The 19,913-nt window shown below is 42.8% G+C and overlaps 1 long non-coding RNA gene across 1 annotated transcript in view; it reads right to left on the bottom strand.

Moving 5' to 3' along the window:
• Positions 1 to 1,907: 1,907 nt before the first annotated feature.
• LOC118973424 (uncharacterized) overlaps positions 1,908 to 19,913 on the bottom strand; it is a 47,301-nt gene continuing 29,295 nt past the window's right edge. The window contains exons 2-3 of the long non-coding RNA XR_005062736.2: positions 6,771 to 6,925; positions 1,908 to 4,463 (exon numbers count right to left, since the gene is read on the bottom strand). This is a non-coding gene — a long non-coding RNA (uncharacterized lncRNA). The remainder of the gene's footprint in view (positions 4,464 to 6,770; positions 6,926 to 19,913) is intronic.

The raw sequence follows: 19,913 nt of genomic DNA on the forward strand, positions 1-19,913 counted from the left end.
GACATCTGTGATCTCCTTCCGGACTTCATCCCACTGCTCTTGCATTTTTCTCTGCATCTCATCCCACTGCTCTTGCATTTTTCTCTGCATCTCATCCCATTGCTCTTGCATTTTTTTCTGCATCTCTGTCAGCATGTTCATGATTTTTATTTTGAATTCTTTTTCAGGAGGACTAGTTAGGTCTGTCTCCTTCTCAGGTGTTGTCTCTGTGATCTTTGTCTGCCTGTAGTTTTGCCTTTTCATGGTGATAGAGATAGTCTGCAGAGCTGGTACAAGTGACCGCTGGAAGAGCTTCCCTTCTTGTTGGTTTGTAGCCTTTTCCTGGGAGAATAGCGACCTCTAGTGGCTTGTGCTGGGCAGCTGTGCGCAGACAGGGCTTCTGCTTCCTGCCCAGTTGCTTTGGGGTTTATCTCCACTGTTGCTGTGGGCTTGGCCTGGCTGGGGCTGTTCCTCCAAAATGGTGGAGCCCCGTTGGAGGGGGAGCAGCCAGAAGACTATTTATCTCCGTAAGGGGCCTCTGTGCTCCCTGCTGCCCAGGGGGTTAGAGTGCCCAGAGATCCCCAGATTCCCTGCTTCTGGTCTAAGTGACCTGTCCTGCCCCTTTAAGATTTCCAAAAAGCACTCTCCAAACCAAAACAACAACAGCAACAATGAGAGAGGGAACAGAAAGGAAAAAAAAAAGAAAAAACACGTGATTTTTTTTTTTTTTTTTCCTCAGGTGCCGGTCCCAGGCACCCGCGCACTGGTCCTGCTGCCCTGTCTCCCTAGCACCAGGGTCCCTGTCCTTTCAAGGCTTCCAAAAAGCACCCACCCACCGGTCCCGCAGGGAAGGAACGCTCAATATTCTTGGTCCTCAGGCACTGGTCCCACGCACCCGCTCACCAGTCCCGCCGCCCTGCCTCCCTAGCACCGGGGTCCCTGTCCCTTCAAGGCTTCCAAAAAGCACTTGGCAAAAAGAGAGAAAAAAAAGGGGAAAAACGCGCAATTTCTTCCGTCCTCAGGTGCTGGTCTCAGGCACCCACCCACCGGTCCCACAGGGAAAAATGCGGGATATTCTTTGTCCTCAGGTGCCGGTCCCAGGCACCCGCTCACCAGTCCCGCCGCCCTGCCTCCCTAGCACCGGGGTCCCTGTCCCTTTTAGGCTTCTAAAAAGCACTCGCAGAAAAGAGAAAAAAAAAGGGGAAAAACGCGCGATTTCCTCTGTCCTCAAGTGCCGGTCTCAGGCACCCGCCCACCGGTCCCGCAGGGAAAAATGGGGGATATTCTTTGTCCTCAGGCGCCGGTCCCAGCCACCCGCTCACCAGTCCCGCCACCGTGCCTCCCTAGCACTGGGGTCCCCGTCCCTTCAAGGCTTCCAAAAAGCGCTTGCCAAAAAGAGAAAAAAAAAAAAAAAGGGGAAAAACGCGCGACCTCTTCCGTCCTCAGGCACCGGTCTCAGGCATCCGCCCCCAGGTCTCGCAGGGAGAAACGCGGGATATTCTTTGTCCTCCGGCGCCGTTCCCAGGCACCTCCTCACCGGTCCCGCCACCCTGCCTCCCCAGCAACGGGGGCCCGTCCCTCTAAGGCTTCCAAAAAGCGCTCGCCAAAAAAAAAAACTGCTCCGGTTTCTCTCCACCCGCCGGGAGCCGGGGGGAGGGGCGCTCGGGTCCCGCCGGGCTGGGGCTTGTATCTTACCCCCTTCACAAGGCGCTGGGTTCTTGCAGGTGTGGATGTGGTCTGGATGTTGTCCTGTGTCCTGTGGTCTCTATTTTAGGAAGATTTTTCTTTGTTATATTTTCATAGCTCTATGTGTTTTTGGGAGGAGATTTCCACTGCTCTACTCACGCCGCCATCTTGGCTCCCCCTCACATCCTTTCTTTTAAAACAAGAGGAATGAGAAAAGTATGAGTACACATATGTTAAGATATATAGGTTTAGTAACAGGGCGTACAAAAGTTTATCTGTGAGCATTTATTTCTTTGTAGTGTAGCAAGTAAAGTTGTCTGCTGTGAAGGATGGCTGTGGATTGAAGAGTATACATATGGGGCTGTGTGTGTCTGTGTGTAGGTGTGTGTTGATGAGGTATGCTGGGGAGAGAAATAGATGTTTAAGAGAGTGAAAGAGTTTTGAAATACTCATTATGGAGAGTTGGAGATTGAGTTGACTAGATGAAATAGTGGAATTATCAGGTAGTTTTGAGGCCCAGTTGAAGTAAGTGATCAAGCACTTATATACAAATACACTCACTTCATTTATTTATTCACTTAACAAATACGTATTGATTGTCAACACTGTTCGAGGTACTGAGGGTATATTAAAAAAACCCAACAAATTCTCTGTCACTATAGAGCCAATATTCTCACAGAGGAAGATAGGCAAAGATCATATAAATACATGTATCATTATTATGTTAGGTGGTGATAGATGCTGCGCAGAAAAATCATGCACAGTTATGGGGGAGTTATCTGTTTTACAGGGCAGTCAGGGAAGGAGACATTTGAACAGACCTGAGTGAAATGAGGGGTGAGACTTGTAGATACCTGGAAGAAGAGTATTTCAGGTAAGGAAATACCTGATGAAAGTAAATGCAAAATCCCTGAGGCAGGAAGAAGGACCAGCAATGAGATCAGAGTGGCCAACAGGGGGACAACACCAGAATGGAAACTGTGGGCCAAATCACAGAGTGTTCTAGAAGGTGGGAAGGAATTTGGCTTTTAATCAGAGCAAGATGTGGAGCTATTGGGAGGTTCTGAGCAGAGGAGTGATATGACACGCCTTGCATGTTGGGATTTTTTTTTCTAGCAACACTCAGCTGTCTGAGTGCAACCTTGGAGAAAGTCCTGGAGTTGGGCTGGCATATGCAAAGAAAAGGTGGAGAGGTATTGGGCATGGAGTTACTGTCTTTGTTGACTCTCAAAGTTAATTTAGGTAGGGGGGGACATAAAGACGGAGAAGCCAATGGATAGGGATAGGATAGAATTATCAGTGAACTTGAGCTCCATGAGTATAAAGAATGGTCAAACAAATTAGCAAGGAGGTAAGGAAATTGGGTGTAGGGGTGGGTGCATGATTTCATTATTTTACAAGTAGTGTAGCATCATGAAATGTTGATAGAATAACCATGGGAGAGAGTGGCTAAGTGAGAAGGTCAAGGAAGGGAGAGGCTAAATGTTTGTTGAATCTGACATATGATTATATTTCAATATTTAGCTTATGCTGAAATTTTCCACTAACCATACACTTGAAAAGTGTTCTAAGGAACACTGGTAACTTTGACAAGCATATTACTGTAAGTAGAGCAGAGCTCAGAGTCCTGTTCAAAACTTTGTACAAAGAAGATTTTCTTGAGTGGTATCCTATTCAGACAACATCGATGAGGGAGTTTGCTCGTGAAGTGTGAGTGGGTGAGAAGGTAGGTGAAGTCTGGTGTTCTTAGCACTGTGTACATGGATCACACCTGGGAAGTCTGAGCATTATGAGATTATTTTACCACATTCAGTTAAAAAATGAATTAAATGAGACCACAGTGACTTAGATCTGGCTGATTTCTGAATCATCTACAAAACTTTTCCAATACATTACAAGCATCTAGTTCCCACCCTGAAACTAATGTTTCACAATTTTTGAGGGATAAAGCCCATGTATATTTGTCTATGTATATAAAGCTCTCTGAATTTTATATAGCCAGGATTGAAAAACTGGAGTAGTGCTTAGCAGACAGTTATTGCTTTTGCCTGCCCATAACCAGGGCCATTTTTTCTGCTCATGGTGACGTGGCTGTACCCCAGGACACCATCCCCTGCCCACTCTTGGTGTATGTGCTTTTGGCAGAACGGATGCTACACTGACCCCAGGGATAGCAGGTTATCCAAGCCTGGTTGATTTGGGAATTGCATCTCTCTTTCAATGGAAGAAAGAGACAATCTATATCTATATGATAATATAGATAATAGGTTAGAGGTTCTCTGTATTAAAGATATAGGTTAGAGATCATCTAATCTATAATTACATCTCTCTTTCTAAGCCAAGGTGATTTTTTCCAATTAGAGATAATTCCAGGACCTTTGCTGCACTCATTGAGTTATTCTCTTCACTGTGGGTTTAGACCTGGGGGATGTAAGCATGGAGTTGCTGGCAGGTGTCTTGCCAACATGAAGAAAGCATCTCTGAGAGGGGAGCAGCACAGAGGGAAACAGAGGCAGCGTGAAGACAGACCCAGGCCTGCTGATGATAGTTGCTGCATTAAGCCACTCCTGATTTTGAGATCTGTGAGTCCATATTCCTCATTTGCTTAGGTAATTTGACTGGGGTTTTCCATCTCTGGAAACTGAGGAGTCTGATGCCTGGAGTCTGGAGGCTTGTCCTCGGCGATGCCGAGACCCTCTCCCAGCTGCTGGCCTTGTGTCATCATGTGGACATCCATCCTCGCTGGTAGCTTTTTTGACACTCTGGCTCAGGAAACTCACCTTCTCAGCATCTGGCTCCTGTGGTAAGGAGAAAAGAAAATAGAATCAGATCAGAATGAGAAGAAAATGGATTCTCTATGAGATTATGGTGTGTGGTGAGCCGTAGACATGCTTAGATTGCTCAGCTTCTAGTTAGACCCTGTTAACATACTTAGTTGGTTAAGGAGCAAATAACCTCGGTCGAAAGAGCTATTTAGGACTGAGAATGCTAGAAGTAATTGACTAGAACTTTATGTTCTAAACTCAGGTTTAATATATGACATAAGCTAGACATATTAATCTAAATATTTTTCTGTGTGGGTATGTTTCTTAGATTCCTCCCCTTTATGCTTTTTCCCTATGGATGCCTGGTTTAATCAAGTTATTAATGGTTTCTGAAATAAAGTGCTAGGTATTCCATGTTGTCACAAGATGAGGAATCACTTTATTTCCTAAGGTAATTTTAAAGAAATCAAGTTTTTGTTGCAAGGAATATTGAGAATTGATATAATACCACCTACCTCATTAAGCTCCCTGCTTCTAGTTTTTTCTCGAATGTTTAGCTCCAGAAACACCAGAGAAACCTGGGTAGGAGACACATTCAGTTTGAAGCTAGTCTCATACTATAGATCCTGAGACTCACTTTGAAGAAATGGAGATTTGGGCATCTTGGTTCACCTGTTGTCTTGCTGTTCATCAGGTAAATAGCTTTTCATTTCCTTGGAATGTCAGATGCTATTATTTTAGTGTCTGTAGAAGAAATCACTGTAACTATTTCTATACCTAGACAGAACACTGACCAACATTTCGTGGTGCAAAGTCCAACTATCTCATGAATTGAAATGCTAGTCATAGATGAAACTTGAAAATACAGTCAGAAAGGAAGCTCAATATAATTAATGTCCTTTTATTTCTCTTGAAAATGGTATAATCTTAGGCCTCTTGGTGAAGGTCATGTTTAACTGCTTTTCTCAAATGTCACAATCATTTCAGAATACTGCATAAATACCATTTTGGTATCAGTTTTCTTCCACGAAACAATTTTCCCTAATAACCTGAAACTCCCTCTGAGCCACAGTGTCTAACTTTCCTTATAACATGAAACTCAATTTTAGGGGAAAGAAATAGCAAAGGACAGTTGGCATTCAAATTCAGGAACTTGTGCTCAGCTATATGTTTCTTTTTCTTTTTCTTTCTTATCATTGGTTGCTTAAAAGTAAAAACATACACACACACACACACACACACACACACACACACACACACACACACACACACCACCAAAAACTTGCTAATATAGAAACACAGGAACAATTTACTTCTTTATTTGATTAGTACTAACATGCCCTAGCTTAGGAGGGTGCACAGTGATGATGTGTGGGGACCACTTCCATTTGTCACTATCAATGGAGCCACAAGAATTCTAGAGAATTCTAAGAGTACATCTCAGTATGATTAAAACCATCCTGATTTATCCTTTGTCTGGGAGCAACAAAACACTCACTTGAAAGCTCAAGTTTATTTCTTGCATTTAAAAATCCAGTTAGGGTAAGAAAGAAGCTGTCATGCAATATTTAAAACATGAAATCCAGTCAACTAAGTAGTATTTTAAAATCCAGTTCAGTATAGAAGTGACTACACACACACACACACACACACACACACACACACACACACACACACCCTATACTTAACTTAGGTTGGTATTTGATGGGAATACACACACATGCATGCATATCTTTAGGAAGGTAAATGTCTCATGTTGTTCAAACCAATAAATTAGGAGCTCAGGAGCCCATGTTGAGCTTCAGCAGTGTTCTCTCTGGGTCTTAGACATGCCTGAGTTCATCTAGAGTTCTGCAGGAATGGCCTTGCTAGATACCCATGGGCATACATGATGCTGGGGTCCCTGAGGAAACATACATCTTAAGAAAATGGCCAGAGACTCAAAAGACCATAAAAAGAACAGCACCTTCAGATTGGAGGAGAAAGAGTGATTTGACTACAACACAGGGTTTCTCATGAAAATTGTACACATGCCCAGCGATGCCTCCCCTCTCAGGGGTTTGCTTCCCAGTCTTACAGGGAGGGTGACTTTGAGGTTTAAAAAAAACTATTTTGTGATAATCTCAGTGAATTATCAAGAGATCATGAACCCAAGGCTGTATTGCTTTGTAGTGTAAGTTAAGCTTTAGCCCCGATGGGAGAAGAGGACTGTCTTAATCAGGGATTGCTGCTGTTAAATATTCAAATATAGAATAGACACAGTAGCAGGAAGTGTGGGTCCAAGCATGAACTGTGCAGTGAAGCATGGATCTGGGGCAAAGAAGCAGGACATGGGCTCACCCTTGAGAAGACCTCAGTGGTGTCTCAGTAGCACTGGAGGCTTCAGTGGCTGAGGCAGTGCATTGCCAGGGCTTCATTTTAGAACCTTCATCAGGCAAAGTTAATGGCTTCATCAAGCCAGCTAATGGAAAGATCTCACCACCGACATCTGGAGGCTGCAAGGGAGGTGAGGGGAAAAGTGGCAGATTCAATGTGTGCATGTAGGAATCAGATCATCAAAAGCACAGAAACCACTTGAAGTCTTCATAAATAGGCAGGGTATTGGCACAACTCTGGGAGGGAGAATTACTGTCCCATGACTGCACTTAGGCACCTGCTTTCCCTCCAAGGTGGAAGTGGACTGGGAAACACAGCTGTCCTTTCGTTTGAAAAGAATTCTTCCCTTGAATGAAAGATTCATCTCAGTGTTGTTTGGACAATGAGATATGATTGTCTTTCCCAAAATATTTGAATTAGAGACAATTTTTCCAGAACATCTCACTGTGAAGAGTGAGGACCTTTTGTGCTTTTGATTGCCATGCTAATCATCCATGGGAAAAGGGATTGAAAACTAGGGGATTTTATTTGAAGATTACAAAGTTGAGTCCAAAGTAGTGTTGCTAGAAGCAAAGATGAACACACACATGCTCCTTCCCTTCATGTAGCTGAGAGAATGAATATAGGTTGTACTTCCGGGACACCAGAGCATTAATGGAGCATTATTCCATCATTTGTGTAATAAGAATATCAACTGCTAATGGAAGAACTTTTGAGGATAATTCAATAAAAAGTAGTATGAAAATAACTGCCTAATCTTTATAATAGTGCTAATATGAAATATGAGACATTTAAGTATTTCTATTCACTAAAGCCCCAATTTCTGTCTGATATAATCTGGTGACTTTCTCACTATAAATTAAAGAGGTTTTGAGGTTCTCATTAAACTAGAGACTATTAAATCCATCTGATCAGAGTTGTTTAAATTATTAGTATACATTTCCTTTCTTTAAAAATCTTCTGTAATCCTGTTAGGATTGCCCATTTCATGGAAACAAATGTAGATTGCAAATAGGTTATAAAAAAGAGAAAAATGCCACATGACATGGGGGTGCAGACATCTTTTCAAGATCATAATTTCAGTTTGTTTGGATATATGCCTTCCATTTGCAACAACATGGATGAACTGAGAAGGCATAATGCTAAGTGAAAAACCAGACAGAGACAAATGCTGTATGGTATCACTTATGTGAAATTTAAAAAAAACCATCCAATTTCTTAGAAACAGAGAGTAGAAAGGTGGTTGCCAGGGACTGGTGGGGAGAGGGAGACGGGGAGATGTAGGTCAAAGGATACAAGCTTGCAAGTGTTACAAAGACTAAGCTCTGAGGACCTAATGTTCAGCATGGTGACTATAGTAAAAATACAGTATTGTATACTTGACAGTTGCTGAGAATAGATAATAAGTATTATCGCCACATTGTTTCTCTAAGATATTACGTTTCCCATGGGAATAAAAGTACATGATCTTATACATGGAATCTAAAAAATTAAACTCATTAAAGCAGAGAGTAAAAAAGTGGTTGTCAGGGACTGAAGGTGGAGTAAATGAGATGTTGGTCAAAGGGTACAAAGTTTAATACATGGGGTGGATATGTTCTGGAGATCTAATATAGAACATGGTGACTGTAGTTAGTAATGCTGTATTATGCACTTGACATTTACTAAGAGAGTAGATCTTATGTATTGTCACCACGTACACAAAAAAATTGTAGCTATGTGGGGTGATGGATATGTTGATTGATTGTGGTAATCATTTCACAGTGTATGTGTGTATCAAAACATCACATTGTTTACCTTGTATATGTCCAATTTTTATTTGTCAATTATTCCACATTAAAGATGGAAAAAAAGTTTCAATTACACTGAAACATTACATTGTGCATGTATAACCTGATAAGAGAAAAATTAATGAGGAAAAAAGATAAACTTACTATAGAGTAAAATTTCTGATATTATAATGAAGGTTGTTCATTTGGCATTTCTGACTGCTATAAATACTGGCAAGTAAGTCTGTTTAGTCTCTGTACTTCTTAATTTCTGCTGAGCACAGAACAAAGGATAATGTCTTTAAATAAGAAAGTTTTGGCTGATAGTAAGAGTATTAATACATATGGCAAAATTTTTTGAGATCCTATAAATTTCTAACAGCAAATGTAATGTTGCCTGAAGAAAGGGAAATGGGTAGGTATGGAAGGCATGGTTTGCAAGTATGAGGTAACACAAAGCTAAAAAATTCTGATACAGTGCATATTTAGCCCTGGCTTAAAGAGGACCTTATCTGACTAATGATGAGCTAAATCCAACAATATGAAATCTATAGGCAAAACATTTAAATCACTGCATTAGGTTCAAGAATTCAACCCGGGAGATTGTATTTTTGAGGGGAATTGAACCTACAGTGATTCAGGTATGAAAAGAGTGAGGGGTTTTAAGTGACTTGCTTTCTAAAGAAAATAATGGGACATGGCCTGCAATGAAAAACAAAAGTCAGGTTCAAATTATGGTACGGACTGGTCCCTCTTTCCTTTGTACAGTTCATGCTGTGGCATGCTAAATTCACCTACTTCTCACAAGGACAGGGAAACATGGTCCTAGGATAGGACCCAAACATGTCCCAAAGAAGTCACTGAAAGAAGCAAGTGAATTTAATGAAAACATATGAGTTGCTTATCCCTCATCATCTCCCCTTCATCATATTATTGCAGAATTGTCACTGAATTCAGATATTTGTCCTTCCTTGTTTTCCTTCTACCCTGACTCCCTTGGTAACTGCATCCGGTCTCATGGCTTTAAATAACATCTACATGCTGACAACTACCATGTGTATAGATATCCAGCCCCGATCTCTCCCAAGTTACTCTAGAGTCTCATATTCAACTATTGACTTGACATCTTCACATGGATGTATAGTAGATGTTTCAAACCTAACATGGTCAAAGCTGAACTCCTGTTCTGACCACCCCATTCCTCTTCCTCCTGAAACCTGCTTCTTGGCATTCTTCCCCATCTAACTTAGTGACAACCCCATCCTTCATTTGCTTACATCAGAACTATCAGAGTCATGCTTCTTTCTGATCATTGCCCAGGGGACATGATTCCTGGCAGATGTGCGGGAGGGAGATAGAGGACACGCACTGATCCAGTAGGAGCCGGCCTCACCTAGGCAAGTTCATAGAAAGCTTAGGAAGTATGTGTTCAGAGGTGACACTCGGCATTTGACAGTGAAGATTCAGTACTGGGCATGTCTTTCAAGAAAAGTCTTAGAGTTCTAGATACCTGCTGCTTTCATTCAGATCTGTGGATGAGGGGCAGAGTGGCATAATGAAAGTCACATTTTACATGGGTAGCCTCTTTCAGGAGAGGTTGTTCAGCAATGTTTGGGAGAGTCTGACTCTGAACACAGTCAAGTGTTGGCAACTGTGAGACTCACTCTGATGCCTGTTTTCAGTGACACTGAGAACAAAGCTTTTAATGATGGGCTCACCCACAGTGTGCAGTACACCTCCCAACACCATGACAGCTCAGTCTTCTGTTCTTGTGGAAGTAATTATACTATTCATGGAGCACAATAATCTGCAATATTTCTCAGATGAGAAAGAACAAATTCTGCCTCTCTTGGTTCAATTTACAGAGCAAAATTCAACAGCTTTACTCTTCTACAGGAAAAACAAAACTGAAAGCAAAACACACTGACAACTCTGATGTACAGAAAATGGCTGTGGGTCTCGCTGAATACATTTATTTCTGATTTTCCCTCTGATTTGTCTTTTGTACAGATACAGTAGATTTTAAAAGCTGGTATTCAACTTACTCTAATTGTTCCATGCATTCCATGATCATTCACTTAACCATGCACTTCAGTGCCTTTCTATGGATATTCTATAACCAGTGGGACAAAATTGGAGTTTCATTTGCCCTGAGACTTAGTAGTTAAACCCCCTTGAATATGAGATTTGCCAGAGTTTACTTATGCCTAATCTAAATGGGACTATGGCTAAATATGAAGCAAAGGAAGACAGGTGCCAATATTTTTTGTTACTTAACTGATTAAAGAGGGCTAAGCACTTTATATATGTTATTTCACTAATTCTCAAAAATAACCCTAAATAGATACTACTATTCCTTTTTATGAGGAAAATAGGTTTCATAGAAGTTTAAATGATTTGCTTGAGGTCACACACTAAGAAGTGGCAGATCCAAAATTTGAACCCAAGTCTTTTCTTTTTACTTCAGAGCCTACGTGCTTAGTTAATGTGCTGTGGTGCTTCTCCACCCCAAAAAAGGGGAAGAATAAACAAAGGAGTGACATGAAGGAACAGAAAGAAAGATGAGTGGCCTTCCTCTCTAGGGAGCTTGGAGGATGGCCAGGGTGAGGGTAGATGTAACAGGGCTGAGGTGACAGAGTTGAGACACCTTTGATGTCTACTCGAAGCTTCCATGGCTTGAAGCCGTGGCCTTAATGAACGTGATAATGAGAATAGCTGTTTAAAGGGAAACCATTCATAGGGTATTTTCCAGGACACAGAGTTCACCATGGCCCTCATACAGTGTTTTCAGTACCTTCCTGCAGACTTGTCAGTAGCTAGCAGAACAGAGGCAAGGACATTTCAGCAGTTCAACTCCTACCAAGGGCTGGAAATCAGAATCCATAGATTTACTGGGAACAAGTGGAACTGAGAGTCTGACCTCCTAACAGCCTCAGTATCCTGAGTGGAATATATTTTGTCCTGGTATAACTGAGGATCTGATGGTAGTCATGGGTTTTCAATTCTTTGAAATTTGGTTTGACAGGAATAAAAGAAAATTTCCCAGGTGTTTTGTCATTAATTAGCAATGGCAAGGTACTTCGAGAACAACTTTCTCTCTGGCTTTCAAGGTCAAAATTGTTCTTGCATTATTAGTGCCAAAAGGGTCTGTTAGATAAGGGAGAATAAAGAAGTTAACAGGAGGTTGTTGGCTAACTAATCATGATTTTCTAATATAACTCATCAAAAAAATAAATATAAGTAATTAGCAAAATCTAAAAATGGCTTATTTTGTCTGTCTGCTTCTGTAAGTAAAACATTGTATGGTCCTGTGAACTGTGAGTAGAGAAATAGTTAAGTGTATTTTCAGTATTAATGCTTAAGGAATTACATGAAAGCCTGATGCCCAGGTGTAAAAATATTAGGCTAAAAAGGCCTATATTTGAGTGTTGTAAAGATTATAAGTCACTTACTCCGAACCAGGACACAGAGAGGGGTTAATAGCAGCTTCATTGTCATATATGTGAAAGTGAAAATTGTTTCCTTAATTAAAGAAAAGGCTTATTTGTATAAATGTGTTAAAACCACCCACACAAGTAAGAAACAAGTGGTCTCATGCTTTTTTTAAAAAAAATTGCAATACTTTCCTAGTACTGATGAACAAAGTACCACAAATCTGGTGGCTTAAAACAACAAAAATTTACTTTCTCCCAGTTCTGCTGATATCAAGATGTCAGCAAGGCTATGGTCTTCCTGAAGGCTCTGAGGGAAAAATCCTTCCCTGCCTCTGCTGGCTTCTGGTGGGCATGGGCAGTTCTTGGCATTGCTTGGCTTGTGCATGCCTCACTCCAGTCTCCGCCTTGGGTATTATTACATGGCCATCTCTGCAGATGTCTCTCCGTGTCCCAGTTTCCCTCTTGTTATAAGAACCTACCTTAAGAGCAGCCCCTTCTCCTCTGCCTGTCATCAGCAACCCTAATCCAGTGTGACCTTAATCTTAACTTGATGTCATCTGCAAAGACCCTATTCCCAAATGATGTCACATTCATAAGTACTGGGGGTTGGGACTGGGACATCATTCTTTGGTCTGCATCTCGAAGTATGACTGAATCCCTTCTCCATGTATTTCCCTTCTCATCAGCTTTCTCTCTCACGTACCCTGAAGACACAAAGCCTGTCTTCCCTTCGTTTTTACAAAGCAAAACAAGCAACCAGGGAAGTCATGGACCAAGGGCCACATCCAGAGCCTGGAGATTAGTCAGGAAAAAGAAAATCAGAGTTGTTACTTTAAAGAGAGAATATAATGTAAGGAATCAGAGAACTGAAGAGATAAAAACAAAGCCCTGAAGTGACACAGGTCTGGTAAGTGCAGGAGGAGTGGGGGAGTACTGGCTGGCACTGGGGCTGGGAAAGGAACTTCAAGGACCTGGGTCCCTCACTGCCCTGCAGGTGGTGCCGGGCCATCTGCTGGCATCTCTGAAGGCACAGTGAGGCTTGTTATGTGAGTGTGGAAAAAACTGGGACCCAGTCCCACCGGACACTGCCCAGGTGAAGAGCTGTTACTGGGGTGACACGGGCAGGAAGCGCAGCCCCTTCTCCCCTGCCTGTCATCAGCAACCCTTTAGTTAGTCTGCCTCCTTTTGCCAGAGCCAATCTGAGAGGCATGTAGCAAAGCTGAGACTGGTCCAGACTCCCAGGCTGCGGCGCCACGAAGGAGAGCACAGGCAGGTGGGTTTGGAGCTGAGCGATGTAGCTTAAGAACCAGAAAATGCAAGTTTGCAGACCTGAAAGATTAGTTAACCCTGGAAGCTGGTAAAGAGAAGGAAAAGGGAAGAGGAGTTAATTAAACTAGAAAGAAAGGTGCAGAGGAATTGGGAAAGGGAAGAAAGACCTCTTTTCAAAAGGATCAGGACATGGAACAGAATGAATGAGGTTGGTGGACTGCTTGCTAACACTGGATATTTTTAGGCCCTCAGCTGAAGGTTTTGAGCTTAAACAGTTTGGATGGATGTTAAGGGCATGTGGGGAAGTCTCACCTTCTAATTAAAGAGGAAATTAAACAGATCCAGGTGAAAATTTCCCCGTAAACTGCAGACAACAGCTGATACTGTATCGCTGTTAAATTCCACAAATAGGTAACAGCTACTATTTATTATATGCTCCTGCAGTATGCACGGAGGGGAATAGAAAATAAATATGAAGAGGTGGACAATTAATTGCTGTAGCAATCAGCAGATTAGGACTCAAGAGAACAAATAATTTGTATTCTATATTGTAGTGTTTCTCAACCTTTATTTTTTTTTCATTATTGCCCCTTAAAAGAAACTTTCAGACTTTTTTTCCCCTAATTGTTCTCTCCCTGTGACATTTTAGTGCCATAGATATACTGTGTATCTGTTTATATACTGTGGCCCTTTGGGCAGATACAAACCATTGAAATGACTAAGATTTTCCCTTCTCATATCCTACAGGAACTAATTTCACCCCCTTGGGAATATATTGCCACACTGAGAATTCAGGCTGTAGTGGAGGGTGTCATTGGCCTGTCCGGATCTCACATAGCTGGTGTACCTATCCCGCAGCGGCTGTGATTATGGCCCTAGGAGAAGTCTCTGGAGCATTGCTCCAGCTCAAAGGAAACTACCCCAGTGGAGGTGTCTTGCCAATGGGTTTCAACCCCGGGCAAATTTGCTATGGATTCAGTGTGACCAAAGGAATTGACAGCAAAACGTTCTTGGAGTGAAAGGGTTTATTACCCGGCTTGTTTTCCAGCAGAAGGTGGAGCACTAGCATCTATGCCTCTGCCCAGAGCACTAGGCCGAGCTCTCTATAAAGTGCAATAATAGCTTATTGCCTAAAGGTGTGGAAGTGGCAGCCCAGCAACAGGCCAATTACATCATCAGGCAGCTTAAGTTCGGTGAGGATCCTGGCCATAGGAACCCCAACCTCCCCACAGGAGGCCTCCCCCAGTCCCCACCAAAGCCAGCAGCAGTGGCTCACAGCAAGGCGTGCAAGGCTGACCCTTGCTCCCAAGAGCACCTCCGTAGGCCTCTAGCGGTGTGCTGGGCTGGAAGCATGACCTGGGCTAAAGCTCCAGGGCAAGCAAATAGGCCTCTTTCATAAAAAGATGGGGGTATGTTCAGTCAGCTGTCTGTGTGCTGCCCTGTGGGGTGTCAGAACTGCGTCTCCAGTTGTTACAGTCCCATGGGACCCTGGGTGGCAAGCTCCTCCTGGGGCAGCTGCAAAAGCTGGGGCACCAGAGGTGGGTAAAAGCTCATCCACTGGAATGAGGTAGAAGGGTAGTGTATAGAGAGTGTCCACATGAAACAAGGACAGAGCTTAGTGTTTAAAAAAAAAGATGGTGCCTACTAGCTAGAGCGAGCAGAGGGAGTGTGAAGATGGTGCCCACCAGCCAGCAGACCCTCAGATATGTACTAATTTCGATGCCTGCCTCTCAGGCTGCTGCTTTTAAGAGCAGCAAATGAGCCTCATTCCATAAAGAGTGGAACCTTTTGCTCAGTGGCCTCTGCCTGGGCCCCTGGGTGAGAGAGTCTGGGCCCTTCAAGGGCTGTTTCTCAGCTCACTGTGGTCTGGTGGACACCACCCCCCTGGTTATCTAAGCTAGATGTGTTGGGGGCTTGTCTCTCAGGAGCAGGTGTTTGGGGTGCCTGATGTGGGGTTCAAACCCTTGGTGCCTCAGGGAGAGGCTCCAGGTTTTTAGTTACCACCTGTCTGTGGGCCACTGCGCCAGGCTTGGGGTTTGTGGTAAGATTGTGTCCCAGCCTCTCCCACCCACTTCGATGTGGGCCTTCTCTTGTTTGCCTGATGGATGAGCTCAGACACTTTCTGTGCTTTTTTTTTTTCCACAGGAAGTTGTTCTGTATTTAGCTGCAGACTCAGTGTGCCCATGGAAGAGGTGAGCCCAGAATCCTCCTAAGTCACCATCTGATCTGGAATCCCTGAGAAGCCCCATCTCCAAGGACGAGTACCAGCTGGGTGAGCAAGGGGGAGTGAAGACAGATGCGTGTTTGTGGGCATCAAAATGAGCAATAGCATGGAGGGTTTTGGAGCCAGTGAAGAGGCTGGATATTCACAGTAAAGAGTAAATCGAAATGGGTTAATAAGGTAGTTATTTCAGAGAATGGCTCTATTGCAGGAGCTTAGGTAATTGGAAAGTGTTCTGAGGAAGACAAAGCAATTAATTTGTTAACTTCAGGTAAGGACTTGCTGAGAGCCTGCTTGCTTAGCACATGAAGTGAGAGCAGGGACCCGGCAGAGGTAGGTGCTTCCTGCTCCTGAGCAAAGGACCCATCAGACATGCACATGGAATAGTCGGAGGGTGACAGGGGGTGTGACACAGTGTGAGATGGCACAGTTCATCCCTGCTGGCCATAGGATTGTAGAGCAAGGGGTGACTGGTGCAGTTGGTCAGTTATGCAGATCCTGACATAGAGATAAAGCCTAGGATTTAGAATTTATAATTATAAATACATTGTCCCACTAAAGGCTGCTGTGTTGTAGTGAAATTAGGGGCCGGTGAGAAGGCGATCAGTATTGGTCCAAACCTTTTCAAGACTTCTTTATTTTCAGAGATATGACATTTCCAGGAAAAGCAAGCCCAGAATTTGTCATATGCTCTGCTTTTGGACAAATGAACTTCCTGTTGATTTTCATACTCCTTCTTCTTGGCAGAAAAATCGACCTGTAGCTTGTAGAATAAGAGAGAGCCAGTGAGGAAACTTCACTGAGGATCACTATGGTTAATGGTCCTGAGCTTTTGAGGGAATACATCCATTAGAAAGGATTGGAGGCCAAAAACAGACTGGTGGGAATAAGAATAACCAAAGGCTAATGGGTCAAAAAGAAGGGACTATTGGCATGTAGAAGGGATAGGGTGAAGGGAGTGCAAGATCAAGCAGATAGAAAGTGAAGGTTGGCACAGATTCAGCTTGATGCAAATTCTGCAGTTCTTGATGTATCTTTTCACTATTTCTTAGATTTGTCCCCATCTCTGCACACTCACTGTCCCCATCTCTCCACACTCACTGTCCCCAAACGGGTGCAGCACTGTCCCAGCTGAGCTCTCTACTTCATGCCTTGCCAGCCTCGATCCTACCCCAATTCGTTTTCCGCTCTGCGGCCAATGAGCTTCCTAAAATATTCTTCCATTTACCCTGTGAATACTTGAGAAACCCCTCCTGTGAGCTAGGCACTCTATGGGCTGCTGGACCGTCAATGATCAGCTGTAGGATCTGCCTTCAGGGAGCAGAGGATATGTCCTTGCGGGCTGCTGTGAACAACAGCAGGGCTTTCAAGGCAAAGTGTGGGAAGGATGAGAGCACAAAGGGTCACAGTGTGCAGTTGGGAGGAGGGGGGAGCACGGGTCTAAAAGAAGGGTCCTCGAGAGAGTGATGTCTGCAAGCCACATTAGAAGCTTTAGTTACTAGATTAAATCAGTGGAAAGTCTGGCCAGGGAAAGGTTGTTGATAAGGGGAGATCCTGAGTTTTGTGGAGGCCATTCTTGCATCAGAAAGGAGAAAAATGTGGAGGGTACTAATTGAGTTTTCTCCATCTCTGCTTCCAAAGGATCCCTTTGTCTTCAGGTCTAAGTCTCGTTCCTTAGCTTGGTTTTTAAAGGCTCTTTGTGAGCAGTCTCTGCCTCTGCCACCAGTTTCATGGGTGGCTGGGCCTTTTCTCACAGTTCCCTCTGGTTCCCATTCAAAAATCCCTGGGGACATGTTAAAAATTCATATTCCCAGGCCCCATCCACAGGGATTTTGTTGTTTTCATTTCAGGGTTTGACTTGAAAATTAACATTCCTAAACACTACCCCATGCTGACAGTCTAGATCCCTGCTGTCCAAATAGAACTAACGGGCTTTTTCCATGTCTGTGCTATCCAGTGCAGTGGCCTAGGCCACATGCAACTATTAAGCACTTGAAATGTGGCTGTTGCAACAACTGAGAAACTAAATTTTAATTTTAATTTACTTAAATGAATTTAATTTAAATAGCCACCCGTGACTAGTGGATATCAAATCGGACAGTTCAGGTCTAGGCTTTGGTGGGAACTACTTTTTATACGATGGCTGTACTTAATGCGCAGTTCCCTGCCTCAGGGTCAGGCACAGGCTGTCCCCTCCAGGGGTCTGCTCCCCACCCACACCCAGAACACCTCCTCCCTGCATCCCATCCAAGTCCCTCCCCTTAAATCCTCCAGGTCTGAATTAGATACCCCTTCTCCAATATCACAAACTTATGCCTCATTATACTCACCAACATTGTGAGAGCTGCCTGAATACAGCATTCTTGGCATAGGCTTGTTTTACAGATAAACGAAAAAATAAAAAGACAGAACGATAGGTTGTAGAATCCCTTACCTGAGTCAGGTATAGGGAGAAACTTCCAATTAAAAGATTAGGATTTTGTTTGTTTGTTTTGCTACTGTTTTGCTGTATGGAATTTTTCTGCTGAACTCCCAAGAATTAAACTGTTCATGATCTTTAGTTACAAATAAGGTCAATGTTATGTCTCCAGTCTCTTTATGGATTGATGAGCTCTGCGGCATTTGAGTGGCAGCATGGTTTGGGGAGAAAAATTTTGGAGCCAGACTGCCTGGATTCAAATATTGGCTCTGTTACCTGCTAGCTGTGCGATCTCAGGGAAGATGTTCAGTTACTTAGTATTTCTTTTTCTTATTTTTGTCACCTACAAAATGGGTTAACCATAGTATCTACTTTTTCAGTGCTGTTAATAAATTTAATATGTGTAAAGGGTTTAGGGTAATATCTGGCACATATCAAGAAAAAGTATTTGTTAAATAAATTAAAAGCAAGCTTGGCTATTAGTTCCGTCAATCCATAGTCAGTGATCTTGCATCTTGGTCAAAAGGAGAATTAGGAGAAAAATGTAGGCAGTACATATACGTTATTAATATTCAGCAACCACCTATACCTTCTGGGCCCTACTCAAGATGAAGGGGTGGGGGAGCACCATGACCCCGAGACAGGCTCATGGTAAAGAGCACTGCTTTCTCCAGGAGTCACTGCATAGACTGGAGAGAGTGAGGATAGGTGAGAAGTTCTGGAAAGGTAAAAATGGGCAGTCAAGGTTTAAGTAAAATCTGGTGTGCTTTTGACGTGAACTGTAAGCTTGAAAAATGCCTCGTTTCAGTGCTCTTACCACCTTTCCATCCAAGACTGAAGTGAACCTTGGAAACAGAATTTGAGCTCCCATCTCTCATTTCTCAAAGAACTGCTCTCGGGCATTCCTAACACACTGCTGGGGATCCACTTGGCGCGAGCTCCTTTTGATTTGTAAGGTGATAAACTAAAATTCACTCATCCTATGAGATCCAGATTGGCTCCTTCTACAGTTACGTTGTAGCTTACTGGAATGTATCATATTTAGACTCACTATATAGTCCATTCCATCATTTTGCAAATGAACAAAGTCACAAATGAACATGGCTCTATTCCAATAAAACTTTATCTACAAATATAGGCAGCAGATAGGATTTGGCTCATGGGCCATTGTTTGCTGACAGTTGTCTTAGAATTGTGCCTGGTATGGATCAGGCATTCAACAAATACTCTTGACTGCATGAATGAAAAAAGGGGTCAGTTTAGAGGTCTGGCACAGTTCCCACCTAATGGCTTCTATTTTCTCTAAGTATTAACAGTGTAAGTTAGGATGTTGACAGTGGAATAGAGTTGGAGCTTTGAGATCATTAGCAAAGTTCTGAAATAACTGCTGGTTGGGGACAATGTCCAACTCCAAAATTCAATTCCTATCCTCTGCTATGAATAGTTTACTGGAAGGGAAATTAAAGAAACTAGCATCTCTTCAAAGTCGAATGTAGTATTTCTCAAAGTATACTCTTTGGAACACTTGAAACAAAATTACCTGTGTGCCCATTTAATACCTGAGGTGTTTGTTAATAGATGTGGCTATCTATTAATTCTGAGGCTCACCCCAGAACTTTTGAATCAGAACCTCTGAATGCACTGTTATTTTTATCAAGTTCCTAAAGTGATTCTCATGCAAATAAACTTTGAGAACCACTGGCTTAGTTGGTTTCAGCAACTCAAAGTATATTATTTTTATTCATTTATATTTATATTCACAACAGCCTAATGGGGTAGATATTATTAACCCCATTTTACAGATGGGGTTATAATGGAGTTTAACGGGGCAAAGAGAATTGCCCATAGTCACCTAGATAAGAAATGAAAGTATGAGGTTTCACATCCACACTTGTCTGCATTAAGCCCCCACTTCCCCACTATGCTGTTCTGCTCAGGTAACAATGGCAGAACAAAATTATAGGTTAAATTCTTCCAGGACATTATCTAAGTGGC

The sequence above is a fragment of the Manis javanica genome, chromosome 1, assembly GCF_040802235.1.
Source record: "Manis javanica isolate MJ-LG chromosome 1, MJ_LKY, whole genome shotgun sequence".
NCBI lineage: Eukaryota > Metazoa > Chordata > Mammalia > Pholidota > Manidae > Manis > Manis javanica.